Below are 8,708 nucleotides of genomic sequence, written 5' to 3'. Positions count from 1 at the left end.
CTCTCAGTTTTTTCTCAGCTCTGCCAGGCGTTCCTGGCAGGGTACATTATCTTAGTTCTTTCTCAGCTCTGCAAGGGGTCCCCAGCAGAGCAGGACATGTGGTGGACTGGGCGGATCAGAGGGTCTCGGACCCTTTGTACCATTTCCCTGATCCAACCACCTTCCACAACATACTTTTTATTTACAGAATCTTACCAATACTTACTACCTATGTTAACATGTCATTTCTACTCTAAACCAATCCTTGTGATACAACTCAGCAGAAAATGGGGGAAAAGAACAAGAACAAGGAGGACAGGACCACTCCCCAATTCCTCCATCTTGCCTCTTCAAGCCCATATACTAAAAATCCTAGATTCTACATTTACACTCTGTGATAAACTAACTACTACTTATTTCAAACTCTCTTGGCTTGTAATTCTTCATACAATGTGGGCATTCACTCCCATGGCCAGGGATCAGAGGCAGTGTCCTCCTGGGCTCTGTGTGAGGCTGGCTGACCCCCTTGTACAGATCCCAGACCCCCTGTCCGGTCTCCAAACCCTCCAGGGTGGCCAGAGGGATTTCCTGGACTCCGACAGTATCTGTCATCTTTTAAGTGAAGAGGAGAGCTTTCCTCTATGCATCAAATGTTTAACCTAATTGCAAGCGCTGTGTAATTTTAAGATTACAATCTTGTAATTGCTCAAATGAGAAGGGGTTTTCATCTGTTCTTTCACCTAGAATAAAACTGAAAGAGAGAAGGAAGAAGAGTTTTTGATGCAAAATACTCCTCCAATTCCTGAGTCACCTTCCACTGTAGCTGTAGCAGACTACAATAGCCATCAACCCACTGTCACTGTCTCTGGGAGTCTGCCACCAAATCAAGAAGAGATACAGAGTGATACAAGTGAAACGAATGGCACAGCAGAGGCACAGAATACTGCAGGGCAGATGCAAAATCTCCAGTCTGAGCGAAATATTTCTTCAAAAGGTTTTGATGCCTGTGTCAGCTTCGGTAGTGGTAATCAATCAGAGCCAGAGCATGCTGGAAATGGTAAAGAAAAGGGTAAAAAGAGCTGTCTTCAACTTAAGCAACTCTCATTTTACCATCGTGGATGTATCCTCATTCTGTTATAGTTTTGCTGCTGGGAAGTGAATTTTTGTAGGAAACAGCAGCCTACTGTCTACTTCAAATGTGTGGAAACACTGTAATAATCTAGTGAATAAAATACAACTGCCAGGAATTTTCTTGGCCTTTTGTTAGGAATAGTGATGGTTTCAATGAGGAGAAAAGTATATAAGAATGATGTTTATACTGTACCTGACAAGAAAGGCCCAGAAAAAGCTGTAATGCATTGTGTAAGGAATATTTACTGTAGAAAGATGAAAGCATTTTGAGTGCTCTGCTTACAAGTAGATAATGCTGTTTCTTGTATAAAGCTTCATTCTCTGTAAGCTATTTAATGTGGGGGATAAACTGCCAGTTATTGACTATTTGGGCAACCACTGCCCCTTGTGAAGTTAATATTCTGAAAAATGGAAGTCAAGCAGATAATCAAACATTGACCTTCTTATCTGGGTTTCACATTCAGATGTGAGTTTGAGATTCTGAGACCACCAGAGAATAGAGGATTATAAACACAGCTGACACCTGTGCACACAGCGTCAATGTATTGCTGCCTGCTTTTTAACTGTTGGCAAGGCTGGATCCAAAAGCTTTTTCTTGAAAGTGACTGGGTCTTTTGCAGTTTGTCAAACATACAGCCACTTTCACTGTGCCGTAGTGCCTAAAATATTTTAACACTGAGGAAGAAAATATGTGTCTATATTCCTGATATGACAGAATTGGTTTTTTCATTGCAACAGATTTCAGTTAACAATTAACTGAATTTCCTCAAAATGCCCTTAAGGTGTGTTACTATCATCATTTATTTGGAAGTGCTGTTTAAAAAGAATGCAACAAAATGTGTTTCCTTCAACAAAGGTAAGAGTTTGGAAGAGGTCAATAGGCAGGCCTCAATAAATATATCTTTGTTGCTTTCTTAATCACAGATGTACACGCTTTGAGAAAAACACACAGAACTGCACTTTTTTTGTTTGTTTGTTTTTGTTGTTAGTTCTGCTTCTTTCTACTTTTGGGGGTCTTTTTCCTCCTTTGTAGTGTTTAGAGGCCAAAAAAACCTTCAAGATGCTCAGGGAAGAGACGGCTCCTCCAAAAAGCAGAAAACAAACCTCCAAACATCTGTGAACATCAAAAAGAATAAAAGTAGTAAGTACAGCAGCTCAATATGAAACACAACATGTGTGAAATTACTGTGTCATTTGTTGGAAATGAATATTGAAAAGAGTGAACAGGAGCTAGGATGTAATAATCGTCTTGCAAAGTCTTTAAAAGACTATATAGCTCCATAACTAGAAAGATGTGGATAATTTTGGCACCTACATGAACACATTACAGTGCATCTTTGCCTTATTTTCTGATGCAGGCAATTTATTTATGGCTGTGGTTCTAAAGCAATAAGTGCACTGCTGTCGTGATCCAGCTGGAGAGTAGAGTGGACTGTGGCTATACGAACCTTGAGCAGCTGGATCGTATTCAGGAATCTCCTTCCAGGAAGTGTGTTCTTACCCTGTCTCCTTATGTTCATGCACACATGCTTTCAGTTAAATACTTGCCAGTTTTTGGAATGGACTGTGGAGCCACAGCCTGCTACTTTTATCGGCCTTCTAGGTCTGTAGGACTTTGGTTCCCATAAATCCACAGAAAAGATCTGAGCCTACGTGCACAACAACTAACTGCCCAGTGTTTCCAGTGCAAGGTTTCCCTTCCCCAGCATGCCAGAATTAGAAGGGCCCCATTACAGACCTGGGTTGTGATCCTGTACCTGTGCACCCATGGTGCAGAGAGCTGTCTGCCAAGCTGCTACACCAAGATGGATTCTGTCATGTTAGAGTGAGACAGCTCCTGGTAAGCTTTGGGTTGGGTGGGAAAGTTGCTTTGTTTTGTAACAATCTACCTTCCCACAGGAAAATGTGGGCAAAGTGGAGAGAGGGAGTCTGATCTAAAAGAACACAATAATCGTTTGCCCAAAGGTTGCAAATGGAATTTTCAAATGTGTAAGTAGCTTCTTTGAAACATGCCTCATGGTCTTGCTATATACTATAAGAGGGCTTTTGGAATTTTCTGGTTTTGAGGGTTTTTTCCCTCTGAAATCACTCCATCCTCAATTTGCTTTATTTTTTCATATATCCTGATAGCTCTTCTTTCTTGCTGTTTTATTCCTTGCTCTCTGTTTCTTGTTCAGCCTCTTAGATTATTAATTTTTAAGTTCTTCCCATTCCATTTTGCCTTAATGAACCAGGATGTTTAGTATTTCCCATAAGAAATTTCAGTGTGTTTGCGTCAGTCAAGACAGCGATAATAAACAGCAGCTACTGTTTCTCAGCTTTTCTGCCTGCTAACTCAAAGTACATCACTAAGATTTGAGTCCCTCCCCCTTCATCAAAATTCAGAAGGCTTGGGAAATGCTGCAATGCAATAATTAACAGAAATTGTTTAAATTGCAGCTGACTTGCAAAATTTGAGTAGCACAGAGCGCATAACAGTTCTCCAAGCAAAAATGCAGGAAATTCGGAAATGTTACCTGTTGTTGAAAGCTGAGTTGGCTGCCATTGACCGGACAAAGCGTTTAAAGAAAAAAAAAGAGCAGGAAAGTAAGTGCTGGGAACTAAAATCTACTTTGAGAGGGCTAAATTTCATGTCATGTTACTTTTAAGGTTTTAACAAGATTTGGATAATCTTTAGGGATATTAGTGCTGTTAATAGTGTGTTTATGCTTGCTTTTTTCCTGAAAACACTGGATACAGTTATTTTATGACCTTTAGAAGGTCCCGATTAGATATCCAATGATGATATAAGGGGGAAAACATTAACAAGGCTGTCAATCTAGTTAATTCTGTTAAGGCAGAACTATTTTATACTGGAAACAATATACAGAAAATTAACTTTTATAAGCAGCAAAGAAGTATGGTTATTAATAACTTCTAACTTTTTGCCAAGTTATAGATACATTTCCTGTAGCATTGCCTGTGTGCCTACTTATGATTTCCGCTTAGGATCAAGGATTTATTTCAGGAGCGTAAGAGAGACAACCAATGAAATATCTCATTTTTCTGAAGCTGCCACACATACTGCTGCTGGAAATGTTCCAGTGTGCCTGCTGGTAGGAGTGTTAAAAAGATCATTTTCTCTATGTCTTGTTCATGCATGCATTTAAGAATTCACTGCATACAGGAAGAAAGACTGAAATCACAGTAAGATTTTATGGCTGCAGCCATTGCAATGGGAACTGCAGTTGCTATTTAGTTGCCAGAGGAGGTACAGATTCAGTGGTGGGACAAGGTCCTACCTGTGCCAACTCCCAGAGGAGAGAAAGAACAGTTCTTCACAAACTGCTGCAACAGGAATATTACACTGTGTGCTTCAAGAACAGACTGCTCCAGCTGGGTCCCCTAATGGCTCACAAGTCCTACCAGGAAACCTGCTCCAGCATGGGCTCCTCTATCCATAGGTCCACAGGTACCTGCCAGGAGCCTGCTTCAGCACTCACCTCCCATGAATTCACAGCCTCTTCTCAGCATTCACCCGAGAGAGGCTCTCCTCCACAGACTGCAGCTGGATCTCAACTCTCCCCTCCTTCCCCACTAATCTTGGTGTCTGCAGAGTTGTTCCTCTCAAATATTCTCCTGCTCTTCTCTGGCCACAGTTACATCTGTGCAATAACTTTTTTTTTTCCTTCTTCTTAAATATGTTGTCACAGAGGCATTAGCATCATTTTTGATTGGTCCAGCCTTGGCCAGTGACACACCTGTCCTGGATCTAGCTGGGGTTGGCTCTGCCAGACAGTGAGCAAGGTTCCAGCAGCCTCTCACAGAAGCCATACCTGTAGCTCCTCAGTACCAATATCTGACTGATAGAAACTCCATACAACCTGACACCCTGTTAGTTGGGGTGGTGGTGGCAGTCCAGATGAAGCAGTCTTGTTGAAGCAGTGATCCTGTAGAAAGGTCTGGAAACTCTTGTCCTCTGGGAATCCAGTGGGTAAGGCCTGCTGTGCTGTCCCAAATCCCAGATCATATCCAGGTGGGAATGCTTGGCTCCTCCCCCTGAGTGGAGTACCTCACAATGGGCTGATATCATTCCGTGAGTCATGCAGTGGGTCCTTGATTGCCCATTGAACAGAGAGAGCTCCCAGAGGGAGTTACCTGTGAGTCATGGGGTGAGGCCTTGATGGTCCATTAACAGAAGATAGTCCAGAGGGAGGGGGCAAGGGAAACACTGCCCCACCTGGTTTCAACAGCTCCTGAAGATGGTGATAGAATACATACTTTGGGCACATCTTACATTGTAACCTAGGACAATGTTCTTGTTGCTAGGTCTGTACACCATATTTAGAGCCAAGACAGTCTTCTAGGGAGATTATTCAGAGATCTGTCTTGAAGTGGGATAGTAACGAGTTGCATAGAACATAGGAGGACACGGGTCAGTGTTTTGAGGACTTCTCCAATGGTTTAGAGGTTCACCTGTGAACAACTACAGAAAACTGTTAAAGTGATGAAATATGTCAAAGAAAAACACTGTAGTAGCTCCAGAGAGGTATGAACTTCTGCAATGTGTTCTGTCCTGGCTACTGTTTACTGGACACTGCTCAAGAGTAGACATCACCCCCAGGGGGAGGAGAAAGAAAGCAGACCAACAGGGACCATGGTCACTCAAACTGCTGCTGAGCCAGAGGAACAATCCCTGCCAGTAGCAGTCACCCCTATAAAGAAAAAGAAATCCAACATGTAATCAGTTCACTTCATGAGGGATGAAGAGGAAGCACAGCCCTCAAAACAGGAGGAAGAGGCAGGGCCAGAGAAAATGACCCAATCTCGATCCCCTGATGAGCTGTGAAATATACAAATAGATTCCAACCACCAGTCAGGAGAGCCGCTGGTGACCTGGCTGCTCTAATTCTGGGATCTCATGGCCCCTAATATGAAACTGGATGGCAGTGAAGCCAAGCAGCTGGATCCCCTGGAATGTGGGCATTGATGAGAGGATTGGGAAGAGCACAGAAACTCACAGCCTCTGGAGGCAGCTCATGTCAAGTGTGAAGGAAAGGTATTCTCCCTACGATGATCTTGCCTGGCCTCTCAGAGGACCCCTCTGCTGTGGAACTGCTGAGAATTGAAGAAAAACGGGTACTGATGGCTACCACAACAATGCAAGGTCAGCAATATCACACCAACCAGGACTCTGTGACCCCCATACAGGAGATGATTTGAGAGCTGGAGAGATGGGGAGTGGTCAGCAAGATTTGCTGACCCTTTAGTAGTCCTATATGGTCAATGTGTAAGTCCAATGGAGAGTGGAGACTGACAGTAGACTGTCAGTGGCCTGAATGAGGTCATACCACCTCTGACCGCTGCTGTGCTGCACATGCTGGAACAGGAGTCCTGGGAAGAAAAGTGGTATCACCACTGACATTGCTAATGCATTTTCTTTCCATTCCTTTAGCAGCAGAGTGCAGGCCAGTTTGTTTTCACCTGAAGGAGCACCCAGTACACCTGGAACTGGCCACCCCAGGGTGGAAACACAGCCTCACTATTTGCCATGGGCTGATTCAGGCTGCACTAGAAAAGGGCATGGCTCCAGAACACTTGCAGTACCTTGATGATATTGGGCAACATCATGGGGCAACACAGCAAAGGAAGTTTTCGAGAAAGGGGAGAAGATAACCCAGATCCTCCTTGAGGCCAATTTTGCCATAAAGCAAAGCAAACTCAAGGGATCTACCCAGGCAATTCAGCTTTTAGAAGTAAAATGGCAAGAGAGTTGGCATCAGATTCCAATGGATGTGGTCAACAAATAATGGATGTGACCCACCAACCAGCAAGAAGCAAGCACAGGTTTCCCTAGCCACTGCAGGTTTCTGGAGGATGCATGTTAGAAATTACATTCAGATTGTAAACCCTCTCTATATCATGTGACATGAAAGAAGCATAATTTCAAGTGGCGTCCTGAACAATAACAGGCTTTTGAATGAACTAAACAGGAGACTCTTCATGAAGTAACCTTTGGGCCAGTCAGGATAGGAGCACATGTGAAAAATTTGCTCTGCACTGCAGATGGGGAGAGCAATCCTTTCTGGAGTCTCTGACAAAAAGTACTCAGGGAGACTTCAGGATGACCAGTGGGGTTCCAGACTGAGAGATACAAGAGATCTCTGTACAAGGCCTGTTACACCCCACCTGAAAAACAGGTTCTGGCAGCTTATGAAAGGTTTTGAGCTGCTTTGGGCACCAAAGCACAGCTCCTCTTGGCACCTCAACCACCAGTGCTGGGCTGGATGTTCAAAGGGAAAGTCCCACACATCATGCCACTGGTGCTACATGGAGTAAGTGAGTTGTGCTGATCACACAGCAAGCTCAAATAGGAAATACCAAACACACACAGATCTTAGAAATCAAGGAAGACAAACATTTTGGACTATCATCACAGGAAGAGGACAAAAAGGTGACATGTGCTGAGCAGACCCGACCACATAATCAGCTACCAGAAAAGTAAAGCAACATGCCCTCATCACTGACAGCTCCAGGGACATCATGGGAATAAATCAAAAATGGGAAGCTGCTACAGGGAGTACTACATGGTGAGTTGCAGAAGCTGCTGCAGGACAAGGTGGATCAAGTCAATTTGCAGAGCTGAAAGCCATCCAGATGGCTTTAGATGTCACTGTATGAGAAAAATGGCCAGTGCCCTGTCTCTACAATGACCACTGAACAATAGCAAATGCTCAGTAGGGGGAAGCTGGATCAATGGAAAAAGATAAATTAGCAGCACTGAGGTAAACCCGTCTGGGCTGCTGAAGTTTGACAAGACATCACTGCCTATGTATAGAAGCTGGCTGTAAAAGCATGTCATGTAGATGCACACACATTTATCAGCTGGGCTACTGAAGAACATCACAATGGACAAGTGGATTGGACTGCCGAGATTAAAGTGTCTCAGGCAGATCTGGACTGGCAAAAAAAGGGTGAATTATTTCTGGCTCATTGGGACCATGATGCTTCAGGTCATCAGGGAAGAGATGCAACAATACAGATGGGTTCATGACTGAGGGGTGCACTTAACCATGGACACTATTTCCCAGATTATCCTTAACTGTGAAACATGCACTGAACTCAAGCACCCTGAGTAAAGCCTACACAGTATGGGGAACAGTGGTCAAAATATAAATATGAGGAGGCCTGGCTGGTTAGACTGCACTCCCACAAACCTGCCAAGGCAAGCACTATGTGCTGATATGGTGGAATCAGCCACTGGATGGCTGGAGAGGTACCCTGTGCCTGAACACCATCTTGGGCCTTGAAAAACAATCCCTATGGTGACATGGAACCCTGGGAAAAGCTGGTTCAGGCAATAGGATTAATTTCAAAACTAGTCTCATAGACCCTTGGGCAAGAGAGCACAGTATTGAGTATGTATCATATTCCTTACCATGCATCAGCCTCTGGCAAATTTGAACAGTACACTGGACTGTCAAAACCTGTACAGCTGGGGAGCGCCTTGGTGGAGGCACTGAACTGGGGAGTAACATTCCTAAATCATGAGAATATACTGGTGCTTACTGAATAGAAAAACATTTTAACTGCTTATTTATAAATCCTTATGACCTGTG

Source organism: Prinia subflava, chromosome Z, assembly GCF_021018805.1.
Source record: "Prinia subflava isolate CZ2003 ecotype Zambia chromosome Z, Cam_Psub_1.2, whole genome shotgun sequence".
Classification (NCBI taxonomy): Eukaryota; Metazoa; Chordata; class Aves; order Passeriformes; family Cisticolidae; genus Prinia; species Prinia subflava.
The sequence above is the reverse complement of the archived record's forward strand: the minus strand, read 5'-3'. Positions refer to the sequence as shown.